Genomic DNA, 21,471 nt, shown 5'->3' with positions numbered 1-21,471 from the left:
TCCATGAGTGTCTGAGTTCTTGCCCTATTTGTTTACTTCACAGTATGTATCATAAAGTCTTTCAAACATTCCATAAATATTTACTCAGTCCCTAATGATGTGCCAGCCACTATTTTAGGTGCTAGACATACAACAGTATACAAAAGAATTAGTAATTCAATTTATATTTGTTGTTTCTTGAATATTCTTTGTCTTCCCTATTATACCAATCATTTATACCTTCCCCATCATATAACTTCTTTGTAAGCAGGGACTGGCTGGGGGAGGCAGAAGGATGTAGTGGTGAAGAGCCATAACTCCAGAGCCAGAGAACTAGGATAGAATCCTGGTTCTACCACTTGACAAATTTACTTCATTGCTCTGAATCTCAGTTTTCACATCAAGTATTTAAAAAGTATAATTATATTACCTTCTTTAGGGGTCATTATGGGAGGCCCAGTGATTAAGGCTTAATCACTTGAAAAATACTTTGCGCATAGTGAGCCCTATAAAAATGTATATTAAAGAAATGTTTTCTGACAGAAATAAACCCACACCTATAATAGTCAATTCGTATATGACAAAGGAGGCAAGAACAAATAATAAAGACAGTCTCTTCAATAAATGGCGTTGGGAAAATTAGACAGATACACACAAAAGAATCAACTAGACCATCTTCTTACATTACATTACAAGAATAAATTCAAAATGGATTAAAGGCTTAAATGTAAGACTCTACGCCATAAAACTCCTAGGAGAAACTATAGGTGGTAAAATCTCTGACATTTCTCTCAGCAAATTTTTTCTGACATAACTCCTCAGACAAGAGAAACAAAAGAAAAAAATGAACAAATGGTGCTACATTAAACTAAAAATTTTTGCAGAACAAAGGAAACCATCAACAAAATGAAAAAACAACCACTGAATGGAAGAACATATTTGCAATTGATACATCTGATAAGGGGTTAATATCCAAAATTTATAAAGAACTCAACTAAAACAAACAACCAAAAAAAACAACAATTTAATCCAATTAAAAAGTAGGCAGAGGACCTAAATAGGCATTTCTCCAAAGAGGACATACAGAAGGTGAACAGACATATGAAAAGATGCTCAATGTCACTAATCATCAGAGAAATACACATTCAAACCACAATAACATATCACCTCATACCTATCAGAATCACTATCATCAATAAATCAACAAACAAGTATTCACAAGGATATGGAGAAAAGGAAACCTTCGTGCACTGTTGGTGGGAAGGCAGATTGGCATAGGCAGATTGGGAACACAGTGTGGAGGTCTACCAAAAATTAAAAATGGAACTATCTTAATCCCAGTGATTCCACTTTTGGGTATACAAGGTCTGTCCATAAAGTATCCAGCCATGTATTATGGAAAAAAGAAACATTTACTGAAGAAGATACAAGAGACATTGTACACAGGACAACACCACCTCAGTCCCCTTCAAATTAGGCACTTTGGGACCTCACACAGTTCTCCCAATTGCCATCAGCTGCCCCATCATATTTTCCTGAGTCTCACCAATAGTCTGATATCTCTTCCCTTTTGAAGGTGATTTTAGTTTTGGGAAAAACCAGAAGTCGCAGGGTGCCAAATTTGGGCTGTAGGGGGCCTGAGTCACCTGAGTGATTTGATGTTACGCCAAAATACTCTGCAAGAGATGTGATGTATGAGTGGGCGTATTGTTATAATAAAGCTGCCAATCACCAGTTGCCAATAGCTGCAGCTTCCTGAACCATCTGAATAGTTTCCATGAAGGAATGTTCAAGCTTAACTGAAAGTTAATGCAGATTCGTTGCTCTGTGTGCCCAATCATTTTGAATGTGATAGCCACACATACACAGGCTAACTCAACTGTGTCTACCTCCTCCACTGACTAGTACAGTGAAGTCACCATTGTTCAGGCATGTTCATCTCAGTCCACTCTCCTTGGCTGCCAGGTTACATCAAAGTTGTGCAAAGCATTCTCATTATATTAACAATGGCTGGACTTTTTCCAGACAGACTTCATATATTTGAAGAAACCCAAAACACTAATTTGAAAGAATATATGTGTCCCTATGTTCATTGCAACATTATGTACAATAGCCAAAATATGGAAGCAACCCAAGTGCCCATCAATAGACAAGTGGATTAAAAAAGCAGTGGTACCTATATAAAATGGAATATTACTTGGGCATAAAAAAGAATGAAAATCTTAACACTTGTGAAGGCATCAGTGGACCTACTAGTTATTATGCTAAGTGAAATAAAACAGAGAAAGACAAATACCATATGGTTTCACTTACCTGTAAAATCTAAACAACAAAATAGGAGTAGACTCATAGGTACAGAGAATAGACTGATGGATGCCAGGTGAAGGGTGGGCTGGGGACCAGGTGAAAAAGGTGATGGGATTAAGAAGTAATTGGTAGTACAAAATAGTCACAGAGATGTAAAGTACAGGGAATATAGCCAACAATACTGTAATAATTATGTATGGTACCAGGTGGGTACTTGAAATATCTATAGAGGGAGGGGGGCACTTTGTAGAGCACATCATTGTCTAACCACTATGCTGTACTCCTGAAACTAACACACAAAAATGTTAAATGTACACTGTAATTGAAAAATAAAATTTTTAAGCCCTGGCTGGCGTAGCTCAGTGGATTGAGCACGGGCTGGGAACCAAAGTGTCCCAGGTTCCCAGCCAGGGTACATGCCTGGTTGCAGGACATAACCCTCAGCAACCGCACATTGATGTTTCTGTCTCTCTCTCTCTCTCTCTCTCTCTCTCTCTCCCTCCCTCCCTCCCTTCCCTCTCTAAAATAAAAAATAAAATAAAAATAAAAATAAATAAAATTTTAAAAATAAGTGTGTTTTCATTAGTGGGCTAAAACAGTGCCTGACAAACAAATGGTTTTAGTTAAATGAATGAGTAAAGTGTGGTGCCCATGGCTGAACTTATGTTTGTAATTGGGACAAAATATAAAGACAGAGCAGATTGGCAAGAATAAAATACCTTTCTTCATCTTTTTCCAACTCTCTGTTGGAAAAAGTTCTTTAGTCTTGTAGATAAAATTGGTCAATTTTAAATTGGTGGCAGCATTCTCTTTGGAATTTGCTAGAAATATTGTGGATATTTTCTACTATAGGAGGTTCTGAAACTTTCCAGGAAGGAAAGACTGTTGGTATCCAGTTTAGTCCACAATTTGGCTTCCATTGTCTTATGAAAGAAACTACCTTTCATGTATCTAGGAGATGGTGGAAGAATCACAGATACCGCTGTCCTTGTCATCTATTCTCCATCCTCTTCCCATTTCATATATCCACCATTTCTAATTTGACATTGCTACCTACTATAAAATCAAAACAGAGTTGTGAGAAGATACCTACTGCATTTGGGATGGCATTCCCAATAAGTCCTTCCCAGAATCATTAGTAAACACATGTATAAATGCAGCAAGCACCCAAGCACCTGTGTATTCTATACGTGCATACTTCCAGGAGAGACAATGAAAGAAGGATCAGTAAAGTACTCAAAAGCAATTTGGAGCTGCTGAAAAGTATTTACCAAGATCTAACTAAGTTCTGGCACTTTTAAAAAATGCTACAGAGAAGACCAAAAATACAGGGAAGCAAAGTATTCTGTCACAAATTTGCCTTCAAGAATTCCACAATCTACTTAGATCAAAATATCCATATATCAAAATAGGAAAGGCTTTATAAAGGACAAAAGTTTATGATAGGTAGGATAAAGATGTCCACATCCTAATTCCTGGAACTGTGAATATGTTAGGTTACATGCCAAAAGAAAATTAAAGTTGTGAACATAATTAAAATTGCTAATCTATTGACCTTAAAATAGAGAGATTGTTCTAGATTTTCCAATTGGGTCCAATGTAATCACAGTGTACTTCAAAGTGGAGGAGAGAGGTAGCACAGTGTTAGAGAAAAACATGTGATGGCAGAAGTAGGGTCAGAGAGATGCTATGTTGCTGTCTTTGAAAATGAAGGAAAGGGGACATGAGCCGAGGAATGCATACAACCTTAAGAACATAGAAAAAATAAGGAAACAAACTCTCCCCTAGACCTTCCAGAAGAAACAAAGCCCCACCAACATTTGACTTTAGCCCAATGAGATCTTGTTGGACTTCTAACCTACAGAACTGAAAGGTTATAAATTTGTGTGCTTCAAGCCACTAAGTTTGTGGTAGTTTATTACACCAGGCATAGAAAACTAACACAACATGTACTAAAATCTAAATTAGTATTATCAGAAAATAGATCAAGAGTAAGAGAGAGAGCAATGCTGACTAAAGTTACTAGGAAAAATGACTGAGTGAGTGGGAGTTTAGATTACTCTTTTCATAATTTATGGGATGAAAGTAGAAAGATAAAAACTGAAAAACGGATATTTGTCAGATCTATAAAATCATAAAGGAGGCATAAATTTGTTTACTAAATTCTAGATTACCACAACCAGGAAATATCTCCCCAAAACTTGAAAGGGTGTAGCTTAGGATGGATAAATAGGATAGATAGATGATAGATAGATAGATAGATAGATAGATAGATAGATAGATAGATAGATAATAGATAGAAGGATGGGAGGAGGGAGAAAGGGGGAGAGAAAGAAGAAAAAGAGATGGAAAGAGAGAAAAGAAGAAAGAGAAGGAAGGCAAGAAGGGAGAGAGGGAGGGAAGGAAGGAGGGAAGGAGGCTGCTGCTCTAGGCAATATGAGATCCTTATATCCTTAGAGAGAGCAGAAACTGAAAATACAAAAATCTTCAAAAATTCTAGATACACTCAGGGGTGCCAGATTCAAAGTAAGCTCAGGGAAAACAAGATGTTTGGGGTGAAAGCGGAGCCTTTGTCATATTGATGACTTGCTTTCCCCCAGACTGAATTACTATAAATTACTACAGCCTGTCAGAGACAGACCAGTGACTTAGAGCTGACACACTACAGCAATTTCCATTTTTATCCCTGGTTTGAGGATTCCTGGGAAAATAACAAAGCTGGCTTAAGTGTTCCTCTCCATCCACACTATAATGAGTCTGTTTTTCTGGTCCAGAAACAGCAGACAAGAGAGACCTCACGTCCTCTTTTAAGGATGGAATTGAAACCTGAAGTCTTGAACAGCTCATAGCATCTTTCCTAGTGTGGGGGAATTAGTCACACAGTTGTTCAGATACGTCATGATTCTCCTACAGATAATATGCCCCCACTCAGACTATATTCTATACTTCCTACTGGCATGCCTCCCTCTGAACTACTAAACAGTACTCTTACACCTCGGGGAGCTATAAGACAATGGTGAATGAAGTGACACGTATAAAATCTGCCAAAAGAAAGAAGGAACTCCTACCCTGTGCAACAGTATGGATGTAACTGGAGAGCATTATGCTAAGTGAAATAAGCCATGTGGTGAAAGACAAATACCATATGATCTCACCTATTAGTGGAACCTAATCAACAAAACAAACAAGCGAGCAAAATAGAACCAGAGACATGGAAATAAAGGACAAACTGACAGTGACCAGAGGGGAGTAGGGTGGGGGGTAATGGGAGAAAGAAGGGGAAGGGTCAAGTCAAGGAACATATATAAAGGACCCATGGACAAAGACAATGGTGGAGGGGAGGATTGAATATGAAAAGTGGAGGATGGGTAGGGCAGGGGAGAGTAATGGGTGGGGGGAATGGGGACAGCTATAATTGAACAACAATTAATTTTTTTTAATCTGCCAAGTCTCACTGATTCTTGTATTCTCCAGAACCACAACCCACATTTGTGTGGCTGGAGTACATGGAACCAGTCTGGACCTATTGCAGGAGAAAATTAACTTGCCATCCCCTTGAGGATGACACTGGGATTTTGAGGAAGGAAGGCTTGGTGAAGTTGCCATGGCAACTGCTCTCAGAGTTATGGGATGAGACCCAAAGGCTCATCCTTTCAGTCTCCTTGGCTGACGTGTGATCATCTGCTGAAAGTGAGTCCATGGAGGTCTTTAAACCAGTAAGATTTGGGAACTGAATATGGTGGGCATCTTCTGATCTGAAGTCTGACAAGACTCAAAAAAAGAGAACTTAAGCTACCAACCTAATCCACTTGCCATTCTGTATAAATTGTCAGAGTGACTACAAAGTCAACTGTAATTCATTTCAAACTCATGTGTGCACCTGTCATACTTCCTTTAGAGGATGATGAACTTAGAAATGTTTTAGGTTCCAGGAATTGTTCAAAAGCAGATAAGAAATATAACCAGCACACATGGTGCTGAAATAGAACCACTTGACTATCACATGGCCAACATATAAGGCAATTGTGCTTCTTTTCACTTAAAGATTCACTGAACATTTATAAATTTGGGGGGAGTGGGTAGAGGGCTTCTCTAACCAACACAATGGGCTGTCACTCTGTAAGGAGGTAAACTAGTGGAAAATCTTGGAGCTAATTCAGGAGGCATTTGAATGGACTGTTTTTACCAATTGAAGGCCAAAAGGTCAATAGAAAACAAACAATCATAAAATTAATTTTCTGCTACTGGCATAGAAGACTTCCCTGGAAATTAACATCCCTATCCTGCTGTTCCATTGGTAGGGATTTCCAGTGATATTCAAAGAACTTTGCTTTTTTACTGCTGCCATACCTCTTGCTCTTTCCAATGTTTATTTCTATTATCATCTACCAATACATGAGGCAATTTTGTGCATAAGGCCTTTCCTAAAGCTCAGCTCAGTCCTATTAACCTTTATGTAGTAATTTATAGTTAAGATCTAAATGGCACTGGTGCATGTAAATAGTGTCTGTAGGCTCTGCCATCATGAGGAAAGTACTGTGCTTAAGTGGCTCCAACACATTTGCTTAGAACATTATGGAAGGAACCACTGAGATCTCTGTAGGAAATTATTTAGTGAAATTCTACATAAGGTTAACATCACTTTGTAACAGATTTGTTGTTGTGTTGAGTCTAGAATTTTTCAGAGATATGTGAGGACTCCAAGGCTTTATCTTTTTTATTTTATTTTATTTTATTTTTATATATTTTATTTTATTTTATTTTTTAAACTTTAAAAAGTTTAAATATGTTTATTAATTTTAGACAAGAAGGAGAAGAGAGAGAAACATTGATGTGAGAGAGAAACATTGATTGGCTGCCTCCTATATGTGCCAGGAAATCAAATCCCCAATCCTTTAGTGTTCCAGCGCTAAACCGACAGGGACAGCACTCCACCAACTGAGCCACACCAGCAAAGGCTTGTATTTCTTTAATATCAGTCCCTGAGCTACTAAACTAAAAAGAAAGAATTTCAGAAGCCAGAAATCTTAGGGACTTTCGAATTCCCTTGCGATTTCTCATCTAGAATAAGTGAATTTGAGAAATCTCTCTACATCTCAGGAGTGGATACAAATAAAGTAGAGACACACTTTGCCAAGTTAACACCATCAAACAAATTTCTCAAATTCCTCTAGGTCCTTCCTTTCACATTTTTGCATCTAAAATCATTCTTTCACCCTGGCTGGTGTGGCTCAGTGGATTGAGCACCAGCCTGCGAACTGAAAGCTTGCTGGTTCGTTCCCATCACAGAGCATGAGAGGCAACTGATTGATGTTTCTTTCACACATCAAGATTCTCTCCCTCTTTTTATCCCTCATCCTCTCTCTAAAAATAAAGAAAAGTCTTTTTTTAGCCCTGGCAGGAGTAGCTCAGTGGATTGAGTTCGGGCTGCGAACCAAAGTGTTGCAGGTTTGAATCCCAGTCAGGGCACATGCCAGGGTTGCAGGCCATGGCCCCTAGCAACCGCACATTGATGTTTCTCTCTCTCTCTTTTTCTCCCTCCCTTCCCTCTCTAAAAATAAATAAATAAAATATTTTAAAGTATTTTTTTAAAGTATTTTTTTAAAGATTTTATTTATTTATTTTTAGAGAGGGAAGGGAGGGAGAAAAAGAGAGAGAGAGAAACATCAATGTGCGGTTGCTAGGGGCCATGGCCTGCAACCCTGGCATGTGCCCTGACTGGGAATCAAACCTATAACACCTTGGTTCGCAGCCCGCGCTCAATCCACTGAGCTATGTCAGCTAGGGCAAAATAAAGAAAAATCTTTTTTAAAAATTTAAATTAAATAAAATAAAAGGGAAGTAGTTTCTGTATCACTGACCATTCTCCAAATTACCCATTCAGACTCATAGGAAGTGCTAAAGTGTTCAGCTTGCCCAGTGAATCCACTGCTCAAAGCCACCCAGTGGTTTCATATCCTCTTCCATCCACCCATCCAGCCACTCAATGCTCTGCTGGCTGCCCATGTTTATGAGGTCTTCTGCTAGATTCTGGCATAAACAAGTATGGGCAAGATGAACGTGGCTCTTGCTCATGGAGTTTCAACTATCAGCTGGGAAAAGACACATTCATCACAGATAATGATTTCATTGCAATTGGGTAAGCAGTCTAGAGAAAAAGTATGCTGGAATGAGATAATTTAAAAAAGGTTTCTGTCCTGGCTGGCGTAGCTCAGTGGATTGAGCGCGGGCTGGGAACCAAAGTGTCCCAGGTTCGATTCCCAGCCAGGGTACATTCCTGGGTTGCAGGCCATAACCCCCAGCAACCGCACATTGATGTTTCTCTCTCTCTCTCTCTCTCTCTCTCTCTCTCTCTCTCTCTCTCTCTCTCTCAATCTCTCTCTCTCTCTCTCTCAATCTCTCCCCCTCCCTTCCCTCTCTAAAAAAAATAAATGAATAAAATCTTTAAAAAAAAAAAAAGGTTTCTGACCTCGTCTGGGCATGAAGGTGGGGGACGCCAAGGAAAGCTTCACTGAAGAAGTAACATTTGTGTGGATTCCTAAAGGATGAGTAGGAATTCATCAGACAAATAGTATGTGTGGGAGAGCTGGTGAGAGGAAGGGTGGGAGGGTCAGGCATTAGAGAATCTGGGCAGCAAGATAAACAAGTGAACACCCAGGGCACAGAGACCAGGGTAAGCAGGTCGGTGTGGCTGGAGCATGGCCAGCAGTGGGGAGGGGAACAGCAGATCAGGCCAGATTCTACCCTGGAAAGGGTGTAGGTAGAAGTATTCAGGTCATCTTAACTTGGCCCCAGAGCAGTCAAAATTCTGACCTCAAGGCCTTTGTGGGGTTCTCAGACTGGGTGTGCCTAAACCCATCAGACCTGCACCCCTGGGACCAGACTAAGTGATACTAAGACAAAGTTGCAAGTCATGAACAGTCAATCAAGAGCATAAACACCAAAGGCAGTGTGTGGACCTAGTTTGTATCCTAGTTTGCAGTGTGTGACTTGACTAAATCAACTATAAATAGATATTTGGGGGACATTGAGGAAATACAATGCCTTAGATGATATACAGAAATTATTGTTAATTTGTAAATACAAAAAAATGGTATTGTGCTTGAGGCAGAAAATGTCCTCATTTTTGGAATATTTAGGAGTGAAATGTCATAATGTCTATGATTTAAATTAATTCAGGAAAATTTTGAGGAGGTATTTATGGCAAAATATTAATAATTGTTCTGCTAGGTGATGTATAATGTACATGGGAGTTAATTACATTGTCCTCTTCACCTTATTTTGTTTGAAAATGTTCATAATAAAAAGTTAAAAACATGAAAAGGAAAATAAATACTATTAGTCATCAAGCTGGCTTGGGAGTATTTATCCTGAAAACAGTAAGCCTGGAACCAACCATCTCACCAAAGGCAAAGGGTGTGAATAAAACATTCATTTTCCTTTTAAATTTCTTTTTCATAGGTCTTGTTTATTGGTCTGTGAAAATTCAGTTCCTACTAATAAAGCTCATTCAACCACCTAAGTGATCACCTACTACGTATCAACGATGACCCCCTTGACATGAACAGTGTGCTTGACCCAGAAATTTTCTGTCCAATGCAGAGCATTCAAAAGTTGATTTGGTTCCAACCCTTTATATTGATTCTCCATAATAGTAATTTTATCAATTTTATTTGGGCATTTCCATTCCTTAGGGAACTACAGCTCAGAAAAGGACATTTGATTTGTACTCTTTAGTGATCTTGATGTCAGCTAGTTCTTTATTCCAAGACTGATGAACAATGTGCTCACAGTGGATGAGGCTTGGATGAGGTGGAACAGTAACCCAGCATGAAATGCCCATGAAGTGCCAAAGATGAGGTCACCATAGCACAGGGGAGCCTGAGAGCCTCAGGGCCTACAAGTCATAAGAATGGGGTTGCCAGATGAAATACAGGATGCCTGGTTCAACTTGAATTTCAGATAAGCAAAGAATATATTTTTTGGTATAAGTATGCCCCATGCAATATTTAAGATACACTTAAAATTTTAAAAAATTATTGTTTATGTGAAATTCAAATTTAGCTGGGCATTATGTATTTTTTTCCTTGTTTCTTTCAGTTTCTTTTGTGTTCTGATCGAGCAAATCAACACAAGAATGAATGAATGAACGAACGAACGAACAAATGTGCACAAGAATGAATAAATTGTGGGGAAAAGTCAACTCGCAGGAATTTCTAAAATGTCTGGCCCATGAGCTGGGACACTGGACTAAGGAATTCAGATGAGACCCTTTAGGCTAGGGAGGAATACCTAAGATTTGGGACAAAAGAAGTAAAAACATGAGATTATCTGTGGACAGTCTTTTTAAATTTTTTCTCTTAATCCTCATCCAAGGATATGTTTTAATTGATTTTAGAGAAAGGAAGGGAAAGATGGAGAGAGAGAGAGAAACATCAGTGTGAGAGAGAAACATCAGTCAATTGCTTCCCTTACAAGTCTCGACCAGGCATCAAACCTACAACCTAGGTATGTGCCCTGACTGGAGATCAAAACCACAATCTGTTGGTGTATAAGGACATTCCAACTAACTGAGCCACACCAGGCAGATTGGGACAGTCTTTCAAGGAAGAGATTTCCTCCATCACTTCCTACTTGAGCTACTGGCTTCTTAAGCATTAATCAGGACCAACAAGGTCCTGGGGAAATAGACAAAGATGAATAATAAGATATCTCCACTGCCTCAAAGAGTAATAGCCTAGTAGCAGAGAATCAGACTCCAGAGTTGCATTCCACAGCCAGACCAATGGGCTCAAACTCCAGCTTTGACACTTATTAGACGTGACTTTGCAACAATTACTTAGTTTTCTGTGCCTAGTGGGGACAGTAAATGGAGTTATGTTATAGGATTGTCATAACTATTAAATAAATTAACAAACAAAAAAGTTACCTGACTGATGCTTAGCAGCTATTAAGTACATGTACAAGGTCTGTTCAGAAAAGTTCAGCCATTGTTAATGCAACAAGAACAGTTTGTATGACATCGATGTAACCTGGCAGCCAAAAAGAATGGACTGGAATGCACATGTGTGAACAGTGATGACTTCACTGTACTAGTCAGTGGGGATGGTAGACATGGTTGAGTGAGCATGTGCACTCTGTGACCATCACATTCAAAATGATTGAGTGTGTAGAGCAACAAATCTGCATCAGATTTCACATTAAGCTTGAACATTCCTCTGTGAAAATTATTGGTATGATTAAGGAAGCTGCAGCTATGGGCAATGGTGATAGGCAGCCTTATCACAACAACACACCTACTCATGCATCACATCTCATTCAGTTTTCTGGCAAAACATCAAATCACCCAGGTGACCCAGCCCCCCTACAACCTAGATTTGGCACCCTGCAAATTCTGGCTTTTCCCAAAACTAAAATCACCTTTGAAAGGGAAGAGATTTCAGACCATCAATGAAATTCAGGAAAGTCCAACAGGGCAACTGATGGCGATTGGGAGAACTGTGTGAGGTCCCAGAGTGCCTACTTTGAAAGGGACTGAGGCATCATTGTCCTATGTACAATGTTTCTTGTATCTTGTATCTTCTTCAATAATGTCTCTATTTTTCATATTACATGGCTGGATGCCTTCTGGACAGACCTCATATGTATATATTCATATGTATGTGTGTGTGTGTGTGTGTGTGTGTGTGTGTGTGTATACAAGCACACACATACACATATATATATACTTATATGCTTAGTATATATGTATATACTCAGCTGAATATTTACAGCCAACAAGCTATAAACTAAAAGGTTTTCTAAAAAGGGATTTTGATATAATTCCATAAAGAAGAATACATTTCAAAATATAGGGAATAAAAATATCAAAGAAGCAGAGAATACAGCATTAAGTGGAATAACAAGTAATTCACTGTAGTTAGAACTTTTGGGTCTGTTAAAGAAGTGCTAAGAAGCAAAACCAGGAAGGAGAGATGAGTCCCCCTTTTACAAAGGGCTTTGAGTCTAGGCTGAAGCATGGTGGCTCTGCCCTGCAGACAGTGGAGGACCACTGAAAGTGTTTGAGCAAGGGAGAAGCTGAATGTTGGTGAAGGATTAATTATGTCACCATGTATATGATGGAGGAGCCCAGAGGATGTGGACTTACTACAGAAAACAATCATTGTGTTCATAGCAAGTATCAAACATTGTGAGCAAAAAGGTTCCTGGCTTTGTGAGGCTGCAGCCTAGTAGAAGAATGAGATGTTAAACAAAATAGCCACACAAATATGAAGAAAAAATACAGGGTGTTCTGAGAGCTCATAGGAACCTAATGTAGATGGAGGGTGAGAAGTCTGATTGGAAGAGGTGGTACCTACAGAAATGTAAGGGTTCGTAGGAGTGAGCCTGATGGCACCAGAGAGGAGTCTGCCAGGTGGAGGAGCAGGACAAGCATGGGCTCTGTGTTAGGAGGGAAAACGGCCCTGAAGACCTTCTAAAAAAGGCCAGTAGAGGCAGAGCAGAGGGCAGAGGGGGGATTGTGGCTTGACTTAAGGGAGCATAAGGTAGGATTAAGCCACCCACCACCTTGGGCACAACTTACTGAGCCAAGAGCCAACACCTGGCCAAACAATATACTCCTTTAGGCCCCTCAGCCCACTATGAGGTGACCTGGCATAACACCAGATATTGACTACCTGAACCAATCAGAGCTTCTCTTGGGGAGTTTGAATGTAGAACAGAGAGGGAGAAAATGACCCCCAAAAGAGAGAAAAGCTGACTAACATAAACAGAATACACTCAAGTGGCAGCACAGAAACAGAGATGTGAGCCACATAGGCCATATCAAATATTTTGACCTTTATCTTAATAACAAATCTGGTGAAGAGTGTTGAGAGCCTGACCTGGGACTGTGGAAGTAGAAATAAAAAAGACACCCTGGCTGGGTGGCTGAGTGAGTTGGAGTGTCGTCCCATATACCAAAATGTTGTGGATTCGATTGCCTGTCGAGGTGCATACAGGAGGCAACTGATCAATGTTTCTCTCTCACATTGAAATTTTTCTCTCTCTCTATCTCTAATCAATAAACATATCCTCTGGTTAGGATTAAAAAAATAAAGAAGTGGTAGTGGTTTTAAAAATATGACCACAAATTCTGACACTTCTTCCTAATTTCCCTTCCTGTTGAGTGTGAGCTGTACTTAGTGATATGCTTCTAATAATAGAATATTGCAAAACCGATGCTGTGTGACTTCCCAGACTGGATTATAAAGAGGCAGCAACTTCCATATTAAGTGTCCTCTCCCCCTATTTCCTTCCCATCCTGCCTCCCTCTCTGTCTCTCCACTTCTGGGAAGAAGCAAACTGTCATGCTATACACAACCCATGAAGTGACCTACTTTGTGAGGAACTGAAGCCCCCAGCCAACAGCCAGCACAGAAGAGAGACCTGCTAATGATCACAAGAATGATCTTAGAAGTAGATTCTCCAGCTCTAATCAAGCATTGAGATGACTGCAGCCCTAGCAATGGCTTGTCTACAGTCTCATGAGAAGCCAGCTAAATTAAGCTACTCCCAGATTCCTAATCCCCAGATACTGTGTAAAATAATAAATATGTTGTTTTAAGCTGCTAAACTTTGGTATAACATGTGGTGCAGCATAAGAAATGAATATACAGGGGAACAGGTGATTGGTGTTACATAGGTAGAATTGCTAGGACTTTGCAATGATAGCTATTGGGCACCGGGGAGGAAAAAAAAAAGAAGTAAATAGCATTCTGAGCTTTGTGCCTGGCTCACTGAAATTCCATTTTAGAAAAGGAAATGGAATATCGGAGGAAGAACTTTGGTTGAGAAAAGAAATGATTTCCATCTCGAACTCATTAAATTTGAGATGCTGGTGAGATTTTCAGGTACAAGTATCCCACACAGATTTGGAAATGTGCGAAGGTGTTAGAGTGGTGATAGAGGAGAACCATGGCAATGGAGGGCATTTCCACTAAGGGCAGGAGAAAAAAGAAGGACACGTGAGAGACAAACCACCAAAATAGATACAGTTATGGAACCAAAAAAGGAAAAGAAGTCCCTAAAGACAGATTTGATAAGGAGAAGACTTTCACTAGTGCTAAAAACCATGGAGAAGGATCCCTGCCTCTGGCAAATTCTATCTCACATTGTAAATCTGTACATTGGATTACCAAAATCCCAGCTGGTATCAGTCAACAGTGGCTGTACAGAGTAATTCAGATTTTGAGATCTACAATATAGAAAATGAGACCTTGAAATGAGGTGACCCTAGCACAGCATTTGCCACCAAATCAAGTTCTCCTCAGGTGTCTATATGTGTTTCTATAATTTCCCTCTCAAACTGCAACAGGAAGATGTTCGCGATTTTCTCTAAACAACATGCACATTTCACAAATGGGGATTTTTCAAGTTATGAAATAGGAAAGCCTACTCATTTACCTCAGGGTAAGAGTTTCCATCTCAGGGCTACCTGGGAGGATTGAGGAAGCAAAGTAAACAGTTCCCAGAGCTACATGCTGAGTCTCACAGAGAACTAAAACATTGATTGCAATGAAACAGCATTTTCTCCAGCAGCCTGCCATGCCTGAAGTACCTCCTGCATTCTGTCCCTTTCTCTACTTGCCACTTCCTATTCTTCTACTGAGGTTTCTTGATGCTTTTTTTTCATAGCTTTCATTTACTAAAGTCTATTGCTTCATAGTTTCTGCTTACTGCCTTCTCTTTCCACATCTCTAGTTTTCTGCATTGACACTAGACTACCTTGTTTGTTACCCTTTTTTTCCTCTCTTTTGCATTGGAGTCTTCTCACCTTCTGTTTCAAGTTCAAACTTCCTGAGAGAGGCTTTGATTGGTTCAGACTGCACAATCCAGGCCACCTCACAGGAGGCCAGAGAGCATAAAGGAGTCTGTCTTTGGTCAGGTGTTGGTTCCCGACACAACTAGTTGTGGCCAAGGTGGTGGGCAGGTGGGCACTAAGCCTAGAGAACTCCCTGTGGTCTCTTTTCCCCAAAAGGAAGCAGTGGGGCTGAAAGCTACTTTGAGACTTAATGACCTTTTGAGTACAAATCCCTCAATGACTTAATGGTAAAATGGTTCAAAACTTCCTCTTTCAAGTATGGATTTGTTCCAAACGGTTTTTATCTTTAATATTAGTTCAATTTAGCAGCAACTACCTGTGGTGCTAAACCTCCAAGTAGCACACGGTGGCTGCTTACAAGTGAAAAATTCAAAGTAAAGACAAAAAACAACAAACAAAAAACAAGCAAGGAAGCCTTTGATAAACTATAAAGCCTGAATTATTTCAATGAACTCTGCCTAACTCTAGTCATTTAGTTACTGCTCTTCATTCTTATTCATCCACTCAGCACCACTACTTGGTGGGCATTTTTCTAGTTTGATAATTTTATAGAGATATTTAAGACAGAAACCCTACTCTTAACGGAACGACTTCTAGGAGAAGAGATAGGAGCTGTTTTGTTTTGTTTTGTTTTGTTTTTTCCTCATTTCTCTTTGGTCCTCTTTGACTCTTTCCTCCCTTCCCCTTTCGATCTTTTTGAAATGGGTTTGTTGATATTCAGCTCCTTCTTTCTGTGTTTCCTTACTATGTTTGTCAAGGATTCATAGAAACTCTAACTTACTCTTCCTCTATGAACAGGTAAAAATGAAATGGGCTGGAAGAAATAGGATTGGGAGAGAGAGTGTGTTTTTAGATTTATATGCCTTTATAGTGTTCAAATTTTTATAAGCTTTTAGCTAGAAACTACTTTTTATAATAGAAAAATAAGTAAAAAAAGTTTTATATATAAAGAAGGAAAAGAAATGAGAAGGGATGGGCAACTGTGAACAAATGGAGTTGGTAAAATTTTCCATGACTCTGCTGGCAAGATTATTTTGTTTTCATTAAAAAGAAAAAAATCTCAAAGGAAGTATTGTGGAGTGAAGGAAGAACATGTTTTAATCCACAAGTAACTAGAAAAAAAATTTCCTTTGTCCTTTAGATTTGGTTGATTCATGCAGATTGCTTTCTTAGTCTTAAAAATTCAAGTGACCATATTACTACTTTACTATAGAAAAGCACTTGACATCATAAAATAAGCAAGCATTTGGGAAGATGAGGTAGTCAATGGAAAGTTTGGTGGTGAGGGGCCAGCAGGGAATGGTTTTTTAGACATGTGAGCTTCCTGTAATGTGGAATGCGTACGTGTGAAATCGCCAGTCACTACATTGCAATAACCTAATAATGTGACTGTTCCTCCACCCGTCCTCTTTCCCCACACTGAGTTCCAGTTTCACACGGGGCTACTTACTGTGAAACTTCACAAAGAAAGAAGGAAGTAAACCTACCAAAGAGGTAGTAATGTGTTTCAAACACCACATTCTTAACCAGATGAAAGTTTCTTTTATCACATTTGTTGTCATGCTATATGGTTCAGAGTGGATGGCCCAAGCTTGTATTTAATGGTCTCACCATGCCAAGGACTTTCAAACGTATTAATAATTATTTCAAATCTCATGGGGACAAAGTTAGCAGACAAAATATTCCTAACCAGAGTTAGCTTCTTCTGCCTCATGATTGCACCTGCTCTTCCATATGAACTAAAAAGGAAGTAAAAAAGTGATATTTAAGTGGCCACATCTTTTGTCTGATGTCAACAAAGAGATGAGAGCTCCTGTTTCCACACTTGTTCATGCTAAAGGATCTCCAAGTGTGTACTACTTAGCCGAATGAATAAATTCCCTGCTCCCTAAAAGCAAATAGCTCTGCAGGGGAGAGGCAGCAGCTGGCCAGTGGGGCCCAGTAATCCCCACAGCACAGCAGGAGTTAGCAGGAGATTACCATGTTTGAGGAAACTGATAGGATATAGAGAGAAATCAAAGCTTAATACCTTGTCTGTCATCCCTCTTAAAATTTAGGAGCAGCAAAAGTAGTCAAATTGCTGCTTGAGGAGTAACTAAGGAGGGAAGGAAATCTGGGCCCACTACATTGTTCTAAGGCAGCTCTTGGATCTGAAGCTGTGGTTGGAACTGGGCAGATAGAGGCTGATAGCTCTGCAGAACTACTAATTTAGTAATAATTCAGAATAATTCTTTACCCTTAGACAGATTCAAGGTGGTATTTTAAATCACTGTTCAATTAGCAGAGCCTGCCAGCTGACAAAACAGAGGTGGTATTTGGTTCCCTATGAGAAGGCAAACCATGAGCATATAAATATTTTAATTAAAGTTTAACATGGAGCCGACTGTGCTTAATATTGAACTTGGAGCTACTATCACCCCCTGCTTTAATCTTAGCTCTGACACTGGTGAACATAAGCAGCTAGTGAGAGTGCTTGCTTTTAAAAAGCATTTTTGAATAAGCCAAAGGCTGAGATGAACAATTCTAAAAGCAGTAATGACAGTTACAAATGTTGGTTCTACCACTTATGATTTCAGAAAAATATTATTCATCTCTCCTTTGATTTTATGAGGCAGTTTTGAAAAATATCAATCAGAGACCTGCTCTGAATCTCCAGGTGTGAAAACAGGGTATGATGGGAAATCCAGATGGTCAAATCTGCAGCAGAATTGTATTTGTGATTGAAAGAGGGTGGCCTGTATTTCAAGTTCAACAGATGGGAAATGCCAGCTTCATCACTTAAAGTATTATCCTCACTCCCATACCACAATCTGGGAGCATGTGATATGTTGCTTTTTTAAAAGATAGTTATTTTCTAGATGAGGGGCAACATAAAATACCGATTTTATTACTCTTACACCCCACTTTGTATTAAGATGTAGCCATTACTATATCCATTACTTGATAAGTTACTGCTAGTCATTAAAAAAAGTTACAATCTTATTAGAAAAATTTTAATTACATATACATTTTATAATTCTGAAAAGCCAATAAAATATTTTAATGATGAGTGATTAGGCAACAAAATGTGTGTGCTACCTAATAAACATGAACATGAGTGTGTGCACATCTGAGCATATTTACATTTTTAAGTGGCAGGAAAAAAATTATGCTTTGAAATAATTAAGCACAACTTCTGATCAAGATGGCAACACAGGTAAACATGGCTTATCTCCTCATACAACCACAACAAATTACAACCAAAATATAGAAAAACCATCATTCAGAACCACCAGAAATCTAGAGGAATGGAGCTCTCACAACAATGGAATTAAAGAAACTACATCCATATAGACTGAAAGAAGAGGTAGAAATGTGGTACTGGTTGGTCCCACACCCATGTGTAGTGGATAAAAATTCAGGAGGGACACCTCAGAAGCAAGGAGTCCCAGCCCCACACCAGGCCCCCACCCCAGGGCTCCAGTGATAGGAAGATAAGTCCCCTTAACTTCCTGGCTACAAAACCCAGCAGGGATTAAGTAGGTAGAATAAATTTCTGCAGTCTCAAGCAGGTCCTCTTAAAAAACCCAAACATTTGGAACATAAGTGTTCATCAGCCTGACTAACACTATTTACCCTACCCTGGAGATCCCCTGAGATTCCATCCCACCCAGCTCACAGGAATACCCAACCTATTAACTACGACATTTTCATATAAATGTGTGGTCTTATCTTATGCTTCACAACTTCCTAAATCCTATCAAACAAGCAAGAGCTGGCCTCAGTGAAACCCTATCCCCTGAACCTCTTGCTAATTAGCCCCTGGCCCAACAAAAACAGCAACTAGCCTAGATTCACAGTTTGGCCTCTCCTGGGAGTCTCCAAGTCCAGCACAAGTAGCAGCCATCTTAGATTGCTTCATAGCTCATACAGGGTGGCCCCAGACAAAACACAGGTGAGGGATGACAATGGCCTGCATCATCCAGAAAATTCCCAACCTGCACACCCAGTGCACAGCTATAGACAATGGCAGAGTACCACCACCCTGCCCCTGCACACCTGATCCTCCATAGAGGTCAGGGTTGGTGATCGGTGGTCAGTGGTCAAATCCATTCCTTGCAGCCGACTGGCCTCTGTAAATTTCTACCATTTACCTGCCAACAGCAATCAAGGCTCAACTATAATAGGACAGTGTACTCATCCCACACAAAGGGCACATCAGGAGTACCCAGCTTGGGTTATAAAAGAGGCTGTGCCACTGGACCCCTCAGGACACCTAGTACACTAGGCCACGCTACCAAGACAGTCATAGCAGTTCTACCTAATACATAGAAACAAACATAGGGAGGCTGCCAAAACAAGGAGACAAAGAAACATGGTCCAAATGAAAGAACAGATCAAAACTCAAAAAAAAAAAAACCCCAACTAAATAAAACAGAGATAAGCAATGTATCAGATGCAGAGTTCAAAACATTGGTTATAAGGATGATCAAGGAATTTAGTGAGGACCTTAAGAACAAAAGAAATATCCAGTGAGAAGCAAAGGATACGCTAATTGAAATAAAGAACAACTTACAGGGAAACAACAGTAGAGTGGATGAAGCCGAGAATCAAATCAATGATTTGGAACATAAGGAAGCAATAAACAACCAATTATAACAACAAGAAGAAAAAAGAATCTAAGAAAATGAGGATAGTATAAGCAGCCTCTGGGACAACTTCAGGAGGTCCAACATTTGCATCATAGGGATGCCAGAAGGAGAAGGAAAAGAGCAAGAAATTGGAAATCTAACTTGAAAAAATAATGAAAGAAAGGTTTTCTATTTAGTGAGAAAAATAGACATGTAATTCTAGAAAGCACAGAGTCCCAAATAAGATAGATGCAAAGAGACCCACTCCAAGACACATCATGATTAAAATGCCAAAGGCTAAAGATAAATAGAGAATCTTAAATGCAGAAAGAGAAAAGCAGTTAGTTACCTACAGGGGAGTTCCCATAAGACTTTCAGCTGATTTCTTGAAAGAAATTTTGCAGGCTAGAAAGGATTAGGAAGAAATATTCAAAGTTTGAAAACCAGGGACAGACAGCCAAGATTACTTTACCCAGTAAAACTATCATTTAGGATTGAAGAGCAGATAAAGAGCTTCCCAGACAAGAAAAAATAAAGGAGTTCATCATCTCCAAACCATTATTATATGAAACAGTAAAAGGACTTATTTAAGAAAAAGAAGAAGATCAAAACTATGAAGAATAAAATGGCAATAAATACATATCTATCAACAATTGAATCTAAAAAACAAACTAAGCAACCAAGAAGAACAGAGATGGAATCATGGATAGAGAGTGTTTTGATGTCTGCCAGATGGGAAGGAAGAGGGGGAGCATGGGTGAAGAGGTTACGGGACTAAAAAATACAAATAGGTCGTTATAAAATAGCCATGTGAATGTAAAGTACAGTATAGGAAATGGAGTAGCCATAGAACTTATATGCATCACCCATGGACCTGAACAATGGTGTAGGGATTACCTGAGGGAGTGAAGGGTACTGGGCAGAGGGCAGCAAATGAGTAAAAATAGGGGCAACTGTAATAGCATAATCAATAATATATCAATAAAAGAAAAAAGAAATGATTGAGCATCTTTATCTGCTTAAGAAATCTCACTGATATTCAAAAAGAAAGAAAGAACTCTCATCTCATTAGCAAATCAACCATTTCCCCCAACTCTATTGCCTCAGGCAGATAGAGTCATCATTATTCCTTCTGGGCAGAAGCAACAGGGAGAGTCACTTAAGGTCTTGCAGCCAAGGTGAGAGAGAAGGAGAGAGACAGAGAACATGGAATATGGTAGCAGCAAACATCAAATTTTATTTAAGTATTCTATCCAGCAGAACATTTGATCTTAGGTGTTCTTTTTGTCTGTCTTGGACTTCTGACCTATGTTATGTCCTGGTTTCAATTACTCCTAAAATAGAGAAAAAACTACCCCATCTGTGAAGCAGCTAATTTAAAATAAAACATAAACTGGCTTTAAAAATATTTTGAATTAAAATTCTCTGTAAATGGGTGTTTATAAATCTTTGATTGGCTAATGCTCAAAACTATAATTTTCTTTGATTTAACTAAAGTAATTATTTATCTCAAAATGAAACCACAATTATTTGTTAAGATGATACTTTCAAGCAGTTGATTTCAGAGCATTTGTTAGGAAGCAACTAAGGTTAACTCAGCAAACCCAAACACACATTAAGCATATACAGTCAAAGCAGACTTTACTTCTATATAAGGGATTTCAGCTGGATTTCTCTTCCTTCTAAGGAAACATCTGTATCACTTTCATTTTG

General features: G+C 39.1%; 1 long non-coding RNA gene across 1 annotated transcript; it reads left to right on the top strand.

Annotated features, from left to right (window-relative positions):
• The first annotated feature begins 3,987 nt into the window (after positions 1 to 3,987).
• Positions 3,988 to 20,693, top strand: LOC118501354. Its single transcript, XR_004903993.1, has 3 exons — positions 3,988 to 4,199; positions 6,939 to 6,945; positions 20,682 to 20,693. It is a non-coding gene; the product is annotated as an uncharacterized LOC118501354 (long non-coding RNA).
• The last annotated feature ends 778 nt before the right edge of the window (positions 20,694 to 21,471 follow it).

The sequence above is a fragment of the Phyllostomus discolor genome, chromosome 1, assembly GCF_004126475.2.
Source record: "Phyllostomus discolor isolate MPI-MPIP mPhyDis1 chromosome 1, mPhyDis1.pri.v3, whole genome shotgun sequence".
Lineage (NCBI taxonomy): Eukaryota > Metazoa > Chordata > Mammalia > Chiroptera > Phyllostomidae > Phyllostomus > Phyllostomus discolor.
This window is presented reverse-complemented; position numbering and strand designations above follow the sequence as displayed.